General features: G+C 39.3%; 1 long non-coding RNA gene across 1 annotated transcript; it reads right to left on the reverse strand.

Moving 5' to 3' along the window:
• Window positions 1-1,189: 1,189 nt before the first annotated feature.
• LOC138143198 (uncharacterized) lies at window positions 1,190-11,459 on the reverse strand. The gene is made up of 4 exons (XR_011163637.1): window positions 11,364-11,459; window positions 9,829-10,017; window positions 8,526-8,624; window positions 1,190-3,599 (listed from the first exon to the last, which is right to left on the reverse strand). It is a non-coding gene; the product is annotated as an uncharacterized lncRNA (long non-coding RNA).
• Between the last annotated feature and the right edge of the window lie 7,824 nt (window positions 11,460-19,283).

Raw genomic sequence — 19,283 nt, forward strand, 5'->3', positions numbered from 1 at the left:
TTGGGACCACTTCTCTCTGTGTAACCTTACTCGATGGTCTCGTTAGCTCCCATGAGTTTCAATTACTCTATGTTGCTAACTTTCACATAGATCATATATCCAACTCCAGTATTTCTCTGGAGCTCCAGTCCCACATCAGCAACTACTTATTAGGCATTGAATTGGTTGGACCCTGTCTCAAACACATGTCCAAAATATAACTTATTTTTCTCCCAAAGCAACCTTCTTCTTACCATTATTTCTTTCAAAGGTAATACTGTCTTTTTAGATGCCTCACTCTCTCACCCTAATTATTTCCCAAATCTTTTCAATTCTACTTTAAAAATGTCTCACATCTTTCCCCTTTTCAGGACCAGCCATTACCTCAAAGGAATAATTTGTCACCTCTTGCCTGGGTTATTGTAATGCCCTCCCACCCCCAAGTTTCTCCTCTAATCTCTCCTTCAAACAGTTGCCAATGATCTTCCTAAATCACCAAACATGCCAATTCCCTACTCATTATGCAAAGGATCCTTATTTATTCTAGCCTAAGACAAATTACGTTTGACTTTTAAAGCCCTTCACAAACATTCTGCCAGACTGACTTCCTTGGTGCCCATTCCCATTGTGGTGTCTTTGCATACAGCATCCACATATGCCTGGAATGATATTGCTTCTCCCTTCTGTGTCAGAATTTTTTACTTCATTGCAGACTCCGCTCAAGCATCTCCTTCTTCACGAGCCTTTTCCCCAGTTCCTAGCTCCTACTCTTGATTCCTGGTACCCTCTTTGCACTGCCTTGTACTATTTTGTATATATGTATATGGGCATCTGTTTCCCCTAGTAGGATGCACGTTTCTTGAGGAGAGGAACTTGTGTCTTTTACCTCTATATCCATAGCATCTAGTACTCTACCAGGCACATAGCAGGTGTTTAATAAATGCTTGAGTCCAAGCATTTATAACTTGGACAAGATATACCAAGATAGCATGATACCACTTATAAAAGACTAGCAACCAGGGGCAGCCAGGTGGCTCAGCGAGTAAGAGCACCGGCTCCAGGATCGGGATGACCTGGATCAAATCCGGGCTCAGATACTCAACACCACACCCAGAAATAATAACTGGCCGTGTAACCTTGAGCAAGTTACTTAACCCCAATTGCTTTAAAAAAAAAAAGACTAGCAACCAAATGTCACCATACATAGGAATGTGCATGAAAGTGTTTATTATAGCATAAGAATAGTTTTAGAATTATCCTGGCCTCCATGGAAGGAGTGTTTCCATGACCTTTCATTGTATATTAAAAAAAAAAAAGTCCAAGTATCAATCCTCCCTGTCCCAGAAGTACCACATTGCTCCACCAGATTTTCCTTGCTGAATATAAAGGTCTACTCCATTAATATATAAACTGTCAGAGTATGTACCAGGAGTGCCTCAGTACAGCAACAGTACTCACATAATCAATCTCCAAGATGGTGGCATTCAATGTTGATTTCTCTTTTCTACCTCTTTTCCATGCTGTGATCACCAGCTGAAGGGGTAAGGTAAGGCCCTCTGTGAGAAATAAGATTATACAAGCCAAGGCCCCAACTCAACATGACCTATTACCCCAGGATGTTTGGGCACAGAGGATCCTGAGAACATGAGGGCTGCTCCTTTCCTTTTCCCCGGCCATGTCCTTGAGAAGAGATATAACTGCCCAACTCCTGGAACTAGCCATTCCAAGGAAACATCATTCTTGGGGGGCCCTTGGAGGGATTGGCCTCCGTCCCAGGCCTCATACAAGACACTTGCTAAACACACCTGGCAGTATGCCCTCTTTGTTCTCAGCACTACTTACACTGTAGGTTTCAGACCCCAAATTGGAATCTCACCCATGGAGGAGACGTCCTGCCCGGGACCTTGCTGAGCAGAACCCTGCCGGCCATACCCAGGATTCCCCAGCTTGTGTGGTCAGGTGTTGGTGCCTCCGGCATTGGTGAGGTGTGAGTACACACACATTAATAACAGTTGCTCTTGTTTTATGATTCCTAAGCCTTTCATGTGGTCATCTCTGGTGTCCTTCCTATCACCTATATTCTAAATAAACTATATTGGATCTTTTGAAGTGCCGAGTGTTTCATTCATGCAAATCCTGAACCTCCTTAATTGGATACCAGTCTCAGTGTGATCACTATATTACAAAAAATTGTCTACTTTTGAAACATGGTCTAGGACTTGATCCACATACAAGTCTTTTCCCTTGCCAGGAACAAAGACCGTGTAAATGTGCATCACCCAACACCCTTGGTATGAAAAGGATGATGTTGATACTCCCCTTGGACCTCACTCCAGTGATGAAAAGTAGCTTCCTGTCTTGGCTGAGGCAGCTTATTTGTCCAGATTGACAAACCAAAGTTCATCATCATATTTAGTAGCTCCAACGTGGCCCATGAGACCATTTTTAAAGTCTTCCTGGGAAGGCTTTAGAATTTGGCTCCTTGTCCTAGCATGTAGGTGCTGCTAGCTCACAGTAGTACAAACAAGGACCCTTGTAACTCTTAGGGTCACTCGTAAAGAGACTTCATATTCTTGGATACTTTCTCATAGCATTTAAAGGACTGGAGTGGGGACAGAGAAGGAAGAGTCCATAATGACTATCAAACCTGAACATCACTAGCAAACACAAGAATCAAGTGATCCAATAGTCGTCGCTCTGGTGAGAGATGACCCTTGACTCAGTATATTGAGTAACAACTAGCTCTAGGGAGGTGGTTGCAGTACTTGGGAGAAGAGGGTTGGGAATTACTTGGGTCAGTCTTGGAATCCTTATCCTTTGAGTTGTTTTCACAGAAAAAAGTCCAGGTAGGCTCTGACTGGATTATCACAAGTTATCCAGATTAGTTAACAGCTGCAGCAGATTCTTTCTTTCTTTCTTTCTTTTTTTTTTTTAAAGCAATAGGGGTTAAGTAACTTGCTCAAGGTTACATGGCCAGTTATTTCTGGGTGTGGTGCTGAGTATCTGAGCCCAGATTTGATCCAGGTCATCCCGACACTGGAGCCAGTGCTCTTACTCGCTGAGCCACCTGGCCGCCCTGCAGCAGATTCTTTCATTCCTGAGGAAAGAACTTCATTCTGTTTTCTTATCTCTTTATATACTCATCATTGATAAGCCAAGCTTCGAATATGCATGCCTGGATCCCACTTCCTCCTTGATAAACAGCATTGTCTCTAGATCCCTCCATAATTTGTGTCAGGAGCCTGACAAACAACTCCAGCTAAAATAATCTCTGGTTGGGTTATAATAATTTAGGTGATATGGGCAGGCACATTGGAGTCTAGAACTTCTAGATCATCTTTTCCCATTAAATTAGCAAAGAAAAATGCTACCACAGGCTTTAATGTCCCCTGTCACAATGCAGATATAATCAGAGAAGTTTGGATCCTCTGTCAGAGGTGTGGCAGCCTTATACTCATGGTCAGAGGCCACATGTTACAAGCATCCATCCATCCATCCCTTGGTTCTGTTTGGGAAATCAGACAGAAGAGTGTTGCTGAATCATGATTAGGATATAATCTTTGGGATCTGTTCCAAAGGCTCTGGAAAGTTTTTTGACATATTGGTTGTTTTTATACAGCCTGAAAGAAAATAAAGAAGGCTTTATTGTACTTACAGGGAATGAATTTTGATGCCAGAAAGGACTTCATAACTGAAGAATACCTTCTAGGGAGAAAATGAAGGGAATGAGTATTTATTAACCACCTATGTGTCTGAAATTTGTCTAAGTACTTATTATCTCATACCTCATAAAACATATGAGATATGCATACCTGTCTACAACATACCTCAAGAATGATTGTCTCATTACTTCCCAAAAGACATAATTAAACTGAAGCAAGAGGGTATCTTGACCTCAGCTAATGATATCCTTTGGGCAAAGGTGGTGTCATCAAGAATCATTTCTATAACTGCCATTGCTACTGGATGCTGTCATCATGATATGGGGGGGGAGGGGAAAATACAAACACAAGTTACTTTGAAAAGAGGATGGAGGTGGGCGTGTCTCCTCCCACTATGGAGGATTCACTTTTCACTAGTCTCTGTCTATGCCCCAAATGACTTCTGATGGTACTCAATCCTCAGGTGGATGCCAGCCCCCTTCAGTTTGGTTCAACCCATACATGCTGATGCCCTATCCAGGTTCCCAGAGTTCCTTAGTTCTCTAGCTGAACTCTATTGGCCCAGGCGGAGTATGTTTCTGCTTTCTTTTACCTCTTCTGTTTCCACTAGGAAGTGGGCTAAGAGAGATCGATGCTTGTTGCCACAAAGTGGTGGGGAGAAAGAGCAGGGTATGCTGGTAGAGACTAAAGTAGCAAGCAAAACCTGAGCATGAACTATTGGGTTGTACTGTGTCATTTAGTCCTCCATCTTGTTTGTCACATGATGCCTAGGTCTTCTTATAAAAATCTTAGGCCATAGAAATTTAATTTCTCACATAAGCCTGTCTGCTGAAATCTGTTGTTGATTGCAAAGCTAACAAAAAGTAAGTTTAATTTAAAAAGAAGTTTCTTGAGGCAACACCTTCTATTGATACATATTGGCAATTTGTCTTTAGTTGTAGAGAATTGTCGTAGGCAATGATATACCTGGCACATTATTTGCACAGGGCCATGCAATGTTATCATGAGCAGGTTCTGTACTCATTTCTACCTGCCTACAAGACTCATTTTCTATCCATTATACCATACTACCTTTCATAGAGAAACTTCCCAGAAATAAGAAATTCCCCACAAGAAGTAACTGCAAGTGTCTCCAAAGGCCAAGGCTAAAGGTAACACCTGATGAACAGAGAGGGCTAATCCCTAACCTGTTCACCCTCCCTTTACCAGCCCCAAGACCTTAGTTGACACAACACAACCCAATAGTTCGTTTTCAGGTTTTGCTTGCTTGATATATGTCCTTTGGTTCTATGCGGTCTCCTACTTCTATAGTAAAAGCAGGAATTGTTAGGCAAGGGGTAAGCAGATACAAAGACAGATCATTAACATCAACAGTTTGATAAAAATCTTACATTGAGTTCTGTTGGCAAATGTGTTGACACACATAGCTGGAAGAAACGAAACATCCGTACTGACATTTACTAGAATTGAAATCCAAAGCCAATATTGAAATTATAGCTATATATATAAGAATGGTTTATAGGATCTCCTTGGAAAGAAAAATAAATGAGAGTTTGTTATCCCTGGATGTAAAATTTAACTTTTCATATTATACCAAGTTATTCTCACAATGAAGATAGTCATGTCATAGCTTTATTCTCCTTCTGTTATGGAGAATAAAGTAGAGAAAGTTTTTTAACTTGATAAGATTCTCCCATCCTAAAGATTTATACACTTACTTCACTGCATAGGTGGGTACATAGGAAGATGTACTAGAAAACATGCAGATAGTTTAAAGTGTATTTCTACCATGGAAATTTTCAAGGGTTGGGACTTTTAGGAGAAGTGCAGGCTATGGTGAAAATGGAATAGCACCACAAAAAAGTAAAATTGACCATATTTTGAGGCTTCTACTGATGTTTTTTGAAATTACTTCCACATTTGTATACCATCAGCTCATTGGTTATAGAAAAAAGACCAAGATTAACACTGTTAGAAAATGCAGACAGATCAAACATTAACAATTTAAATCAGCTATTTACCTTGAAATGTGAAATAAATGAAAAAGTATATTAACCCAGAGAAGATAAGTGAAGAATGTGATCTTTATATTAGCAAAAGTCAGCTTTTTGAGATAATCAACTAGCACTTTCTTTTTTTTAATAAGGGCAGTGTAGATGAACAGTGTTCAGAGCTGGGGAGAAGAAAGAAAGCAGGCTATACTGCATTTCAATGATCTTATCTCAACTTTTGGACCAGGATGCCCAAGTTACACTGGTCTCCTCAAAATATTCCTAAAAAAGATAGGGTCTCTGACACATCAGCTATATTTATTTATTTATTTATTTTTGCTTTTTGGAGGAAGGCTGGGCAATTGGGGTTAAGTGACTTGCTCAAGGTCACACAGCTACTAAGTGTTAAGTGTCTGAGGCCAGATTTGAACTCAGGTCCTCCTAACTCCAGGGCCGGTGCTCTATTCACTGAGCCACCTAGCTGTCCCTGCTATATTCTTTATGCAAGATTTTGGCATTGGGCAGGTTATTTAACCTGTTTAACTTTCTTCATCTCTAAGTGATCTCAATAGATTCTAAGGTCCTGCCTAGCTCTAAATCTATGATCTTATGGCATTTTATATGAGCAGAAGGAATACCTATACTGATGAAATCATGCCTTCAAAGTATTTCGTTGCAGCTCCATTAATTTCACATTTTATTCCCTTTCCATGTCAATTAATTCAGTATTTCACACTCTCTATAAAAACTTAACTAGAATCAGTTCCTGCTGAGAATTGTTGGTCAACATTCAAAAGCATCTAGTTGTTCCTTATTTTTAAAGCCATTAATTTGAAGTCTCATTCAGTCATCTGCTGCCATATGAGGAAGGTAGTGACAGGAAAGTACCCCCATCCAGAAGGGTTATAGTTAAGGAATACATTTGTTCTTGATACCAGGGTACCAAGAATAGATGTACCAGTGTTCTTTCCAATATTATGAAATTAGTTTTTTTTCCATCAGTATGAAATTAAGCTTTTCTGTTTACCCAAAGACTAAAAATTCTGAGGAAAGAAGACAGGATCACAGATATTTTCCCATGTAGGCAGCAGGTTAATAGGGCTTAACAGAGACACTGTTTTTATGAGGAAGGTCTCCTCTGTCAGCAAGGAGGCATCTGGCCCTAGAGTTAGAGTTAAAATCCCACCTTACACACTTAATAGTTGGGTGATCCAGGTCATTTAACCTCAGTATCATTTTCCTCATCTGTACAATGGGGATAACAGCACCCACCTCCCAGGATCATTAGGAGGATAACCTATTTGTAAAGCATGTTATATAAATGCTAGCTGTTATGTTTTAATTTTCACTAAAAGGACTAGAATTTAAGAATATCCCATCTGATTTCAGTGATGATGCTCCCATCAATGAAGTTTTCTTCTACCACTGATAACCTACAAGTTAATGAGCAACTTGGTTATAAACAGACCCAAGTTCATGAAAAGAAATGAAAAGCCACAAAAAGTAAAAATAGTTCTTATTTGCAATGGTCTGCTGTCTTATGTAATGTGAAGATACTTGCAGTAAATGAATATTACATAGATTATTATACTTTGATCTATCACTACTGTATATTCTACAGTCATGTCATTGAGATGGCAAAGAAAATAGAGATAGTATAAGAAATACTCTATCTGCCTCACACATTCCAATTGTGGTATTTACATAATCAAATTTAATACTTGAAAGTTCACCACTGAATAAATCAGAAAGGATAAGTGGTGTTGAATTCAGCTTGTATCACGTAGGGCTGATTGTTAAATTTTCAGTGGGAATGTTTACACTTCAGAAATTGGCTAATGCTTCAAATCAGGGCTTGATTTATTGTCTAGACTTAAAATTATGGAGAAAATGTTAATAATTCAGATTAAATTTAAGTGTGTCACATGTACCTTTCCCCCCCTCTGGAATTAATTGTAAAGAACATTTACTAGCACACTCTTGCCTCAGAACCCACGTATTTGAATCTTAATTTTGCAGAAGAGGAAACTGAGGCCACAGAAGGTTGGAAATAGGAGATATGGGTTCAAGTCCTGCCTCTAAACTATTTTATGTTGGATATACCAGCTAATTTCTTTAAGATCTCTGTTTCTTCATTTGTAAAATGGGAATATTATCATCTATGGCAGTTCTCATAGGGCTACAGTACAGATTGAATGAGACGTCAGCTGTTCTTAATCTTCAAGGGTTCCCCCCCCCCCCCTAAGGTTAGAGATCTGGAACAAAGTTTTATTACCTCTGCTCTAAGAAGAGAACTATGCATAAGGTCATAAATCTATTGTCTCCTTATGTTATCTCCCCCCCCCCCAAGGGAAAGGACAAGGGCTCTCATGGGGCAAAGAAAAAGGGAAAGTGAGCAGCACACTGATGAGCAGAGCGAGTTACAACAGGAATCTAGCGCAGGTTCTATGAAGCCCTTTTAATCGATTTTAGTTTCTGTGGTGGATCGGGCACTCTTTGGGAGATGGGAAAGGAAGACAACATATCCATCTGGAGAAAAAAAACCAAATAGTCACCTAATTTTGGTATATTTCTTGCCTTCACTAAGAAGGGCACATGTTCTAGACTTTCTGTGTGACCCTGGGAAAGTCACTTTGCCAAGGTAAATCTCACCTCATCTGCAATTTATAATCTTCTAGAGTTGTAATGAGTTAGCTACCCCCATCCCCCATACACTGTACATTGACCTTGACATTGTGATGTCATTTTGATCCTCTTTGAGCATCAAGGACAAACAGCAATAAGGAATTAAGGCAGATTCTGCACATTAGTGCCATTATAGGTCCAGTCTTAAAGGGGAGGAAAAAAAAACCTCTCACCCATATATGAAATAGATGTGGTTGTGATCACTTACAAGTTAATGATTTTACCTCTTCTCATTTTCTTAAGATGTGAGCTCATCCTCTTGAGCAGTATAATACAGGGCCCACATTGGCTTTAGCAAAGGTAAAAGCTGGAAGGAGGAAAAAAAAGTCATTGAAGTATAAAACCAAATCCTTCCAATATGAAGGAAGGACTCTGTCTCAGGAATCTGAGGCTTAAATAACTCCACTGCATATGGAAAAACCCAGAGGCAGAGACAAGGAACTTGTTTCAGAGCAGAGTGTCTCCCCTGACCTTCCTCCCCAGCCTACTTAAGACTTTAAAAAGTTATCTTGAAAGTATAACTGCCTGAACACCATAAGGGTGGGGCTCTTCACTGTGGGAGTCTATGATGAACCAGGAATAAATGTTTTCAACCCCATTCTAGAAAGCAGAAAACTTTAGAGCTAAGGCTCAAAAAAGCCTGCAGATTCTAGGTCATTGTCCTTACTTGGGGGGGGGGGGCACTGTAACATTCCAGCTAATGTAGAGACTGAAGTGGTAAAGACTATAGCTGCCCAAAGAATGGGCCCAGTGGACTGACCTGTCTAGGGATATACCCTATTTAAAAAAAAAACAACAACAAAAAACACAAAACCTAGTTGCTGAATGATCTGTTTGGCTTAGAATAACATCAACTATACCTGATGTAGAGCTACCTTTGCCTATCAGCTGAGTATACTTTTGAGAACTCTCCAGAGAGGGGAAAAAATTTTCTCCCAATTTTTTTCCCTGTTGAAGAATTGAGTTGCCTTGCCCTCACTACCACAGTACTATAAAAGTTGTTGCCTACTCCTCCCCATGGACTCCATTTTTGCAAGTCCATTTGACTAAATGCTCTTTTCTGAAACTGGTATCTATTGCCTGATTGTTAAGGGGAAGTACATCGGTGGGGGCTTCTTAGAAGCCATCCAGGATTACCACTAGAACCTATGGTAGCAGCTGCCCCTCTGGGGACTTAACTTTCCAAAGTATATTGAGGAAGTGAACTCAAGTATAAATTTATATTAATATATTATATTAAAATTTACATTAATACATTAACAAATACATTTATATACAAATTTTTGTATGTAGTTATATATACTTATAGATATAAAATAGCAAAGTCATGGTTTATACATACAGTTACATGACCAAATTACTATATTCTTCAGGGCTTCTGGCCTTCTCTAAGCCATCATAAATTTCAGTATACATCACTTTCATATTAATAAGATCTAATGCCAGATAAGACTTCTAGATGGTTGCTTTCCAACATCTGTACTTATTTCACAGTTATTCAGCATCCATACCTTCATTTAGACCTTATTTGTAGGCTGCATGCCATCTTGAAACTGATATATAATACTGATGAACTTTTCTGGGCAACCATATTTCATTATGATCTTCCACAGGCCATCACAAGTGACAACGAAGCAGGGCTTTGTGCTTGTTTGCTCCCATGATTTTCAGCATGTTTTCCACCATGTTTTGTCAGATGCCTTCAATGATGAAGAAAATGGCATTAAGGTCAGTTAACTGCATTGATGGTAAACTAACTTGAAAAGAAAGGGGACTTGGTGCACAACTTTTTGTTTGCAAATGATTATGCACTTAATGCATCTTCTGAGGCTGAGATATGCATTGATTCTCTGCCAATTTTGGCCTGACAATCACCACTAAGAAAACAGAAGTTCTATCCAGTCAGCCCGGCACCACGAGCATATGAAACCAGTGGTCATAATAAATGGAGAAACTCTGAATGCTGTGAATAGTCCAATAGCAAAAGGATGGAGAGGGAACAGACATTTACTTGAGAGGCTGTGAAGTCAGTTTTTTAAAGTTTTAAAATTTCTTTGAGAAAGGGAAGAAGCATTGGAGGAAAGAAGCTACTGTCTTCTAACTCTCCTCACTTTGCTAGCAAAAGTTTCCTTCACTTTAATAGTTTGAAAACTAGTTTCTAACCTTATTATTTAACTGAAGTTATGCTCTAAAGTTGCCAATGCTTATTTGGATTGTCTTCCTCTGCCCTACAATTCTCAAGCTTCTTGACTTCAGTGCATTAGCTATTGTTGGCCTTCCTTCTCTTTCTGGATAGACTTTCCTTTCTGGATTTTCGTCACACTGCTCTCTTGGTTCTTCTCTTATTTGACTTCTCAGTTTTCTTTGCTGGAACATTTATGTCCTGCACCCAATTGTGCATATACTCTAAGACTCTCCAGGGTCTTCCCCCTATACTGTCTTGGGAAGAGCTTTCATGGGGTCAGCTAGAATATATGGAGGTGGTTCCCAGATCCAGTCCAGCCCAAGTCCTATATCATCACCTGTATACTAGATATCTCTCAGTGCGATCATGTATAGCCATTTCAAATTTGACACGACTATAACAATATTTCTTTTTTCATCTCCAATTTGTCTTTGATTCTCCCACTTCTGCTGAGGGTACCACTATCCTTCTCATTAGCTGGGTTCGCATTCAGTCATCTTCAACTCTTTCATTCTTCCTGCCTGGAGAGTTGCCAAATCTTTTTTAACTCTATCGCCACAAACATCTCTCAGCTTACACAGCCATCAAGTACAAGTCTTTCTCTTTTCTAGCTTATTGCAGTAGCCAGTCCCCAATTTGTTTCCCCTTCTCTAGCCTCTCCATTCTGCCATCAAACTTCCCCACATCTGTCAAATGACACCCCTAAAAGACAAGCCTTGATGCATCACTGTCTGCTCAAAAAGTTCCAGTGGTTCCCAACTGTCTCTCACATAAGATAGATTTTTCTTTTCAGCATTTAAAGTCCTTAATAGTTTGGCTCTGGCTTATTGTACCCAATTCTCCTTCATGTATTCTACTTACAAGGAAAACTGGACTACTTGTTCTCTGTATATGATTATGCATCACCTCTCTGCAACAGGCCACCTCTCTCATTCTGGTTCCCTTCAGTGAATGGAGGTGGGGTGGGTGTGGGTGTGTGATCACCACAACAACCCTTGGAGGTAGGTGCTTATTATTATATTATCATTTACATTTTATAGGTGAGGAAGTTGAGACAGATAAAGTAACTTGCCAGGGTAATTTTGCCCTCAAGCTCTGGACACAAGTTTAGCATTCTGTCCCTCAAGTGGCAAGGCACAGGGCTTAGGTTACAGGCCTGATGGATGGAACCCTTATGGCTATGGAAGAGACCCTGGGCTTCTTACTAGAACTCCATGGCCTGGTTATTGAGTGTTAAAAGAGGTCAGTAATGGCGGAGGCTTTGGTGTTCATTCAACCCATGAAAATAGCTAGAGCTTGAAAGGATTATTTTCCATCTAAACCAAGCCTTTATTACTGGGGTCTCTATTACTGTGGCCCATAACCATCATTGTATTTTTAGCATCTACCCATTTACTATGTTTTTGTTCAGTTGAAATGGAATCTCACAGCATTCTTAAAAAGTTAATATCACTGAAGAAATTCTGGGCAGGCAGTCAAAAAGCTTTTTAGGGAAAGAGCATGGTACAAATGGAGTTGTTCCCCTTCCCCCGCCCCCATCATTTATCATCTTATCACATCCTGCCTTGCCTCTGCTATGCATTATCCTCCTAACAACAACTGGAGCTTTAAGGTTCTCAAAGCCCTCTACATAGGTTTTTATTTCATCCTCACAACAACCCTAGAAGGGAGGTACCATTGTTATCACCTCCATTTTACTGATAGGGAATCTGAGGCTAAATAAAGTTCATGCCCAGGGTCATAGAACCAAAGAAGTGTCCCACTTAGGATCTGAACCCTCGTCATTTCAAGATCAGGATTTTATCACAGGACTGGAAATGCAAACTATTTTAGTTTTGACAAATTTTGGTTTCCCGAGGACAGGTACCTGGTTCCAAGATATAGCCATTGAGTATTTGGTTAGATTTCTTTGGATACTCCCATTTCATAGCTAGAGAAGCTATTAACTGTAGCTAAAATAACTTGATTAAGGCTGGATAGCAAGAAGAAAGTAGATCAGAAAAGGCTTCATAGAAGAAAGAGGCAGCAACTGAAATGGTAGAGAAGGAATACAAAGTTTTCAGCAGACTCAGGTGGAGGCAGCGAGGGAGAACAGGACTTGACCTGTTAGTAGTCTAGGATACCTAAACTACATGGTGAATAATACAATAAAAGTACATGAAAGGAGAGATAGGAACATGTGCATGTGTGTGGTGGGCACACTGCCAGTTTGTATTTTTATCTTACAGGCAGCTACTGACGGTTTTCAGTTAGGCATAGCCAGACCTATAGATTAGGAAGATATAATTTGATACCTGTGTGAAGGGAAGGGACATTCATTAGGGGCTGTTATAGTCAAAGTATCAAATGATGAAGACCTGCATGGGAGTGAAGAAGACTATTGTAGAGGTACCATTCATTCACATAACCTTTATCAGAACTGGCAGTGTCTTACCTATTTGGATACCAGTGGTGGTGAAGGAGGGGGAGGGGAAAAACAACTTGGGTTTCAAGCTCGAGTGACTGGAAAGAAGAGGACTCTTGGATGTGTCGGAATTGAGATCTTGTGGGAAACACAGAGATGGTTCAGCAGTTATTCGGGATATGGAACGAGTGCTCAGGGAAGGGATTTGGGAATTGTCTGTATCAGATGATAATCAAACCTATGGAAGCTGATGGGTGCCGGAAGGGGAAGAAAAGAGAAGGCAGACCTAGAATTGAGGTTGGGGAGCAAGAGTAAGGTAAACCAGAAAAGGAATGATCAGATAGGCGAGAGAATTGGGAGATACTGGGGTATAGAAGTTGAGAGAAGAAAGATTGTCAATGAAAATAAGAGTGACTAACATTTAAATGCTATAGAAAGAATTGTTGGATTTGACAGTCGAGAAGCTATTTATTAGTGGCTCTTGAAATAAGAGATTCAGTAGAATAGTGAGAGGGAAGTCTAGTTTAGGGGCCTGAAGAGTAAGTAGGTCCTGAGAACCTAGGGCTTCAATTACCTCTTCTATAAGGTGAGGAGGTCAGACTGCATTCCTAGCATTTGTTTCAGCTTGAAAGCCAAGATCCTGGAAAACTAGTTTACAGAGAAGTTGAAGGGAAGAGTGAGAAAAATAGGATGTTGTAGCAGCAAGCACTCCGGCGTCCCCAGGGTTGCTGCCACCACAGATTCTTAGATCTACTTGGATGAAGGAAAGCAACTCAAAATGGGTTAACAAGCTTATTTTAATCAGTCAAATATATGCATCGTTCACCTTGTTCAGGGGAAAAAGGTCAGCACCCTGAACTTCAAAGTATACAGACAGAATTATCAAGACAGAAACAGATCAAGTAGACAGATTTCCAAACTGTCCAACCATTACATCCATACCAAATCAACATCTGAGTTTCAACATCTGGGTTTTTCAAAGCCGAGGGGGGGCTCTCAACAACAGCTTCCCAGAATCCAGATCAAATCACAGAACACTTCTCAAAGTGAGCCCCAAAACAAAGCTACACATCAGGGCTTATATAGCCTTCTCCTGGCTCAGATAATGTAACAACCTTATTGACCCACTGGCCAATCAAAAAGTATCTACTGAAAAACAAGCCTCCCACCCCAGGCTCCAGGTGCACTTTAGCCTAGGGGCAGGGAAGATCTTTAAAATTTACATTCCCATTACAGATGTGTGGGTGACATGTTGTTTTAAATAAGACCTAGGGAGGGCTAAAAACATTTTCAGGCAAAGAAGGAACCATGAATAAATTCAGAGGATACATTCCAGATGTAGGGGACCGCTCCTGGCTCAGATGAAATGGCAAGAAGCAGGCAGAATAAATAGTGAATCTCATTATTTGTTTCTTAAGTAACAACATGAGACAGAAGATAAAGAAGCAGCCACCATTTCACATTTTAAAATCTTTACTTGTGAGAATTTGGCAGCTGACAGGCGGTGGATAGAGCACCAGAGTCAAGAAAATCCTGGCACTTGTTAGCTTGCAAATCACTTAACTGCTTCTGCCTCAGTTTCCTCATCTGTAAAATGGGGATAAAAACAGTCTACCTCTTAGAACTGTTGTGAGGATCAAATAAGGCAATCTTCTCAAAGCACTGTTATAAATGCTAGATAGTATTTTTACTCTATAGCAGTAAGACATTCACAGTGTAATTAGAAAAATATTAGACACATTGTATAAGGTTGAACTCATACCTAGAGTTATCTTAGATGGGCACGTTTCCTTTTGGTACTGTCCGACACTGCACACGTGGGTCTTAAATCTATGATAGCGATTCCTTATTTTTTTGGATAATTTTTGGGGATGCTGCTCCCCTCCCAAGGCCCAGAGCATGTTCCCCAAAACATACACAGCAGGTCGATTAGTCTGAAGCCCTCTTCTCCTAGCGTAACTGCTTTGTACTTTCCCGAAGGTTTGCCTCAACTTGGTTGAACGAAGACCATTTATTTAGCACTTTAATGTGCTCCAGGTGCAGCGCTAAGTTCTGGGGACACCAAAACAAAAACAAGATGTACACAGACCTTCCTGGGATCCGAGAACACAGAGAACTTATAAAAAGGAGGTTGAGCAGATCAGGGCAGGACTAGTGAATATCTGGAAGCCAAGAAACACTCATAGATGGGGGGCAAAGACCCCGAACTAGGAGCCCACTCCCGTAGAGACACAGGAATGGGTGGGCGCCTGTTGAGCTTTTATAGTCTCTTGCTAATTGGTTTGTCCTAGAGAGGCAGAGACTTTCTAGATTAATCGCAGACAGTTGCTCTAAGGAACGAGTAACCCCTGAGTCCAGAAGGGCAGCTTGATTTTTCCCATTGCTTCTGATTGCTTTTTTTGGTTGCCAAGGGCTGGGAGCCTCCCACCAGAAAAGCCATTCCCTGAACACGTGCAGCCTAGTGAACTATGTGGCCAGAGAAGAGTGAGTGACTTTTGACTTGTTAAGAATCTCAAATGATCTTAATGTTCATCTTCCTCATCCAGGGGGACTCTTTAAGCTCCTCCTGGATAATGTCCCTGACACGAAGGAGGCAGCCAACTATTGCAATGGTGTCCATTTTTATTCTTGTCACTGCTTAGGACAATTTTTTTTTGGGGGGGGGTAGGAGGCTAAAAAAACTCCTTAATTATGGTTAACGTCTTAATCACCTCTAGAATGATGCAATCATTTAGTTCAGTTTGTCCTGTTTTCCATCAGAGATAGGTTACCGCTTATGTTTTGTTTTAATACTACCGTAATACAATAATGATAGTGATGATCATTTTGAGGGTGCAAACTCTGTAATTATTTTTCGAGGCTTTTAATATCCTTCTTTGGCAGGAAAGAAATGGTTAGCAACCTTGATCAGTATATAAGACACACCCTAAAATGAGAGTTCTTTGTTCAGAAAAAACAAAACAAAACTAAAGGCTTTACTAGAGAGTATTTGCACAAAATTTCTGTATTAAATGTTTACTGTGATTTTCCCCCTATTTTTCAGTTCAGATATCTTAAAAAATCATTGTTGCTTGCTTTATCTCTACTACTCCTGTTTTAATTTTCTGCTTCTGATCACACTTAATTTTTGTAGAAGACAGATTTTGTTTGGGGGGGGGGGGGAAGTATTGCTTATATTTGGCTTGGTATCATGGAATAATGGTTAGAGGGCCTTGCCAGGATTCAGGAGGACCTGGATTTAGTACTGCCTATGATGCATACTAGCCATGGGCAGATCAGCTGAACCAGTGCTCCAGTCAACTGGACTATAGGTTACAGATGAATTGTTAACATTATTGGTAGAGGGAATTTCCCCAACATGAGCTCTCCACACCAAAGAGATCACAGGTTCTTATTTTTTTAATGGTATTTTTGTAACATTTCCTCCACAAATGTTTTTTCTTCTTTTTCCTCTTGTAGAAAAAAGGCAGCTTAATATTTCTTTTAGAGCAAATTCCATTTTTCAAAGGTTCTGTTTCTTTTTAGGAACCTAATCTCTTAAATCAGTGGAAATGGCTGAATTATTCATCGTTTAGCCCCAGTATTTGCTTTTTTTCCCCTTTTCAATTTTGCTGCTTTAGCAAAACTCCATTTATCCAAAATTGTTGAGGAATATAAGGTTCTGATTATTCAAATATATGTATTAAGGGATTATTACCTCTACACCATTCATGTATTTCTACTTTTCAAAGAATTAAGAGTCAGTAAAAATACATGACAATAAAAGAATTTGTTCAATTTCACTTTTGTTTGATGATTCAAGAAGTGTTTGATAGGAGCATAGATATGGATATGGAACAAGAAGGAACGTTAGAGGCTATCAAACTTAACCCTCTCATTTTATAGATGAGAAAACAGATACAGGAAGAAAAAAAAAACACACTTGCCCAGATCACATAGCTAGTCCTTGTCAGAGGTGGGATTTGAACTAAGGTCTTACTAAATTCAAGTGTAGTAGACTGTCCACTATGCCATATTGTCCCATTACACTACTTGAAGGTCATAATAATCATTATGGAGATCAGTTATCATTGGGCAATAGTTTGCAAGAAATGTTTGTCAGTTCAATGGAGATTTCTGGTTGAGGAAATTCTGGTTCAGCTGTTTTTAAAAAAAATGTGTTTGTATGCTCTGCTTCCGGTACAATCACTGTGCCTTCCCCTCTCTCTTCCCTGGTTCAACCCACCTCAACACAGTATCATTTATTTGATTTAGCTGTTTCATGACTAGCTTACACCTGGCTTAAATTGAGCTTGGCAAGGTTAGGTAGCAGCCAGTGCTAACACTGGATACTGATGCCAATGTTTCAGGATGAAACAAGTGAATCAAGTCATTCCCAATAACACAGGCAAGGAAAGGATGTCGCGACTTTTCTGCCCCATGCAAAATTTCTGAAAAACAGCTAATTTCTCACAGTATTCACAGTACCTCAGGTGGAATAGTATATTGTGGAAGACCATTGGCTCACTCCTTCATGAAGCAACATATTCGCTATGGGCCTATGTCATAAGGACCATCTGAACGTGTCTACAATGGTATTTTAACTATAGTGATATTCAATATCACAGAAGTTAAGCACAGTGCTAGGCAAATATTATTCAATAAATGCTCTTGCATTATATTCATACCATGGAATCTTGTACATAGTAAGCGTTCAGCAAGTATTACTGTTTGTTTTTTCCTATAATATTGAGTATCATTGATTTCCTTGAAGTATTGAGATGCTTTGCCATTTGCTGCATATATATTAAGTATTGATATTAATTCATTGTTTATGTGATCTTTGAGCAGAATGTAGCTTACCCTTTTTTTAATCAAATCTATTTTTAGCATTGTATTTTCTGAGATCATGATTGCTATCCATAAATTTTTATTGTACTTATCTGAAGCATAATAGATTTTTGTTTTAACTATTTGAATTTTTCTCTTTCAAGTAGGTTTTTTATTTAAAAAACATATTCAATTTTCTTTTCTAATTCATTTTTCCACCTTCCTCAAATTTTATGGGTGAGTTTATACCATTCACTCTTTGATTATCAGTTGGGTATTTCCTTCCATCTTATCCTTTTATGCTCTTCCTTCCTTCTCCCATTTCCCCTTGTCTTCCTCTTTACAATGAAGAATAGGGTATTGAGAAAGAGATAGAGGATCTCCAACACTAATGATCTATATTTTAGGTAATCTGCTTTAATTTCACTATTCCTCTTTACTTCCCCTTACCTGTTCTCTACTCACAGGTTCTAATATTTCTTTCATTCCTTTTATTACCCAGTACGAGCCGCATTATCACCCATTTTGGAATAATCCTTCCCTGAATCTATCCTCTTTCTTAATCCCCCTCTTCTTTCTCCCTCTCCCCATTTGATTCCCTATTGAACTCAATGTATTTGTACACCAAACTCTTTTTTGTGTATATATGTCTATGTAAGTATTCAGTGCTCTTTTTGTCTGATTCATGAGAGTGAGGTTCATGTGTACCCCACTTTCCCAGGCTTTCCACCATTTTTGTGTAGCTTTCTACATCTTGATTATGTGAAATAATAAGTTCTACCACTTTCCTCCAGATTTATTTCCTTGTATAATTCCTTTCCCCTCACTTTTTCATTTTTCTCTCACGGTCATCAAAATATGATCAAACTTCTCCAATTTACTCTGTCCTATTCCCTTTATGACTCTTGAAGATATTAGGATTCTAGGGAGGCACGTTTCTTTTTCCTCTCTCGAATATAAACACTTCATCATCATAGTCTCTTTTACTTGTCTAAACATATTTACCTTCCTATGTTTCTCTTGACTCCTCTATTTGCATCTTATAGTATGGGCTCAGCTTTGGTCTTTTCATCAGTAATATTGGAAATCCTCTTTCATTAAAAGTATATTTTCTCCCTGTAACTTCATACTCAACTTTTCTGGTCAAGTTATTTTTGGTTGTAAGTCTTTATCTTTTGCCTTCTCAAATATCATATCCTAAATTTTTTTTTTTTGCTTTTTGGAGGGCAATTGGGATTAAGTGACTTGTCCAAGGTCACATGGCTAGTAAGTGTCAAGTGTCTGAGGCCAAATTTGAACTCAGGTCTTCCTGACTCCAGGGCTGGTGCTCTATTCACTATGTCACCTAGCTACCCCTAAACTTTCTTTTATAGTGGTTGGTTCCAGGCCTTATTGTATTCTGATTGTGGCTCTTTGGCATTTGAATTCTTTATTTGACTACTTGCAATATTTTGCTTTGATTTATAATCATTGACTTTTGATTATGATGTTCCTGGGAATTTTTATTTGGAGTTTCTTTCAAGAGGTGACTGGTAGGTTCTTTTTATTTTCATTTTGACCTCTGGTTC

Source organism: Petaurus breviceps, unplaced genomic scaffold (assembly GCF_028583685.1).
Source record: "Petaurus breviceps papuanus isolate PSGF00001 unplaced genomic scaffold, PetGlider_PUasm1.0 138, whole genome shotgun sequence".
Classification (NCBI taxonomy): Eukaryota; Metazoa; Chordata; class Mammalia; order Diprotodontia; family Petauridae; genus Petaurus; species Petaurus breviceps.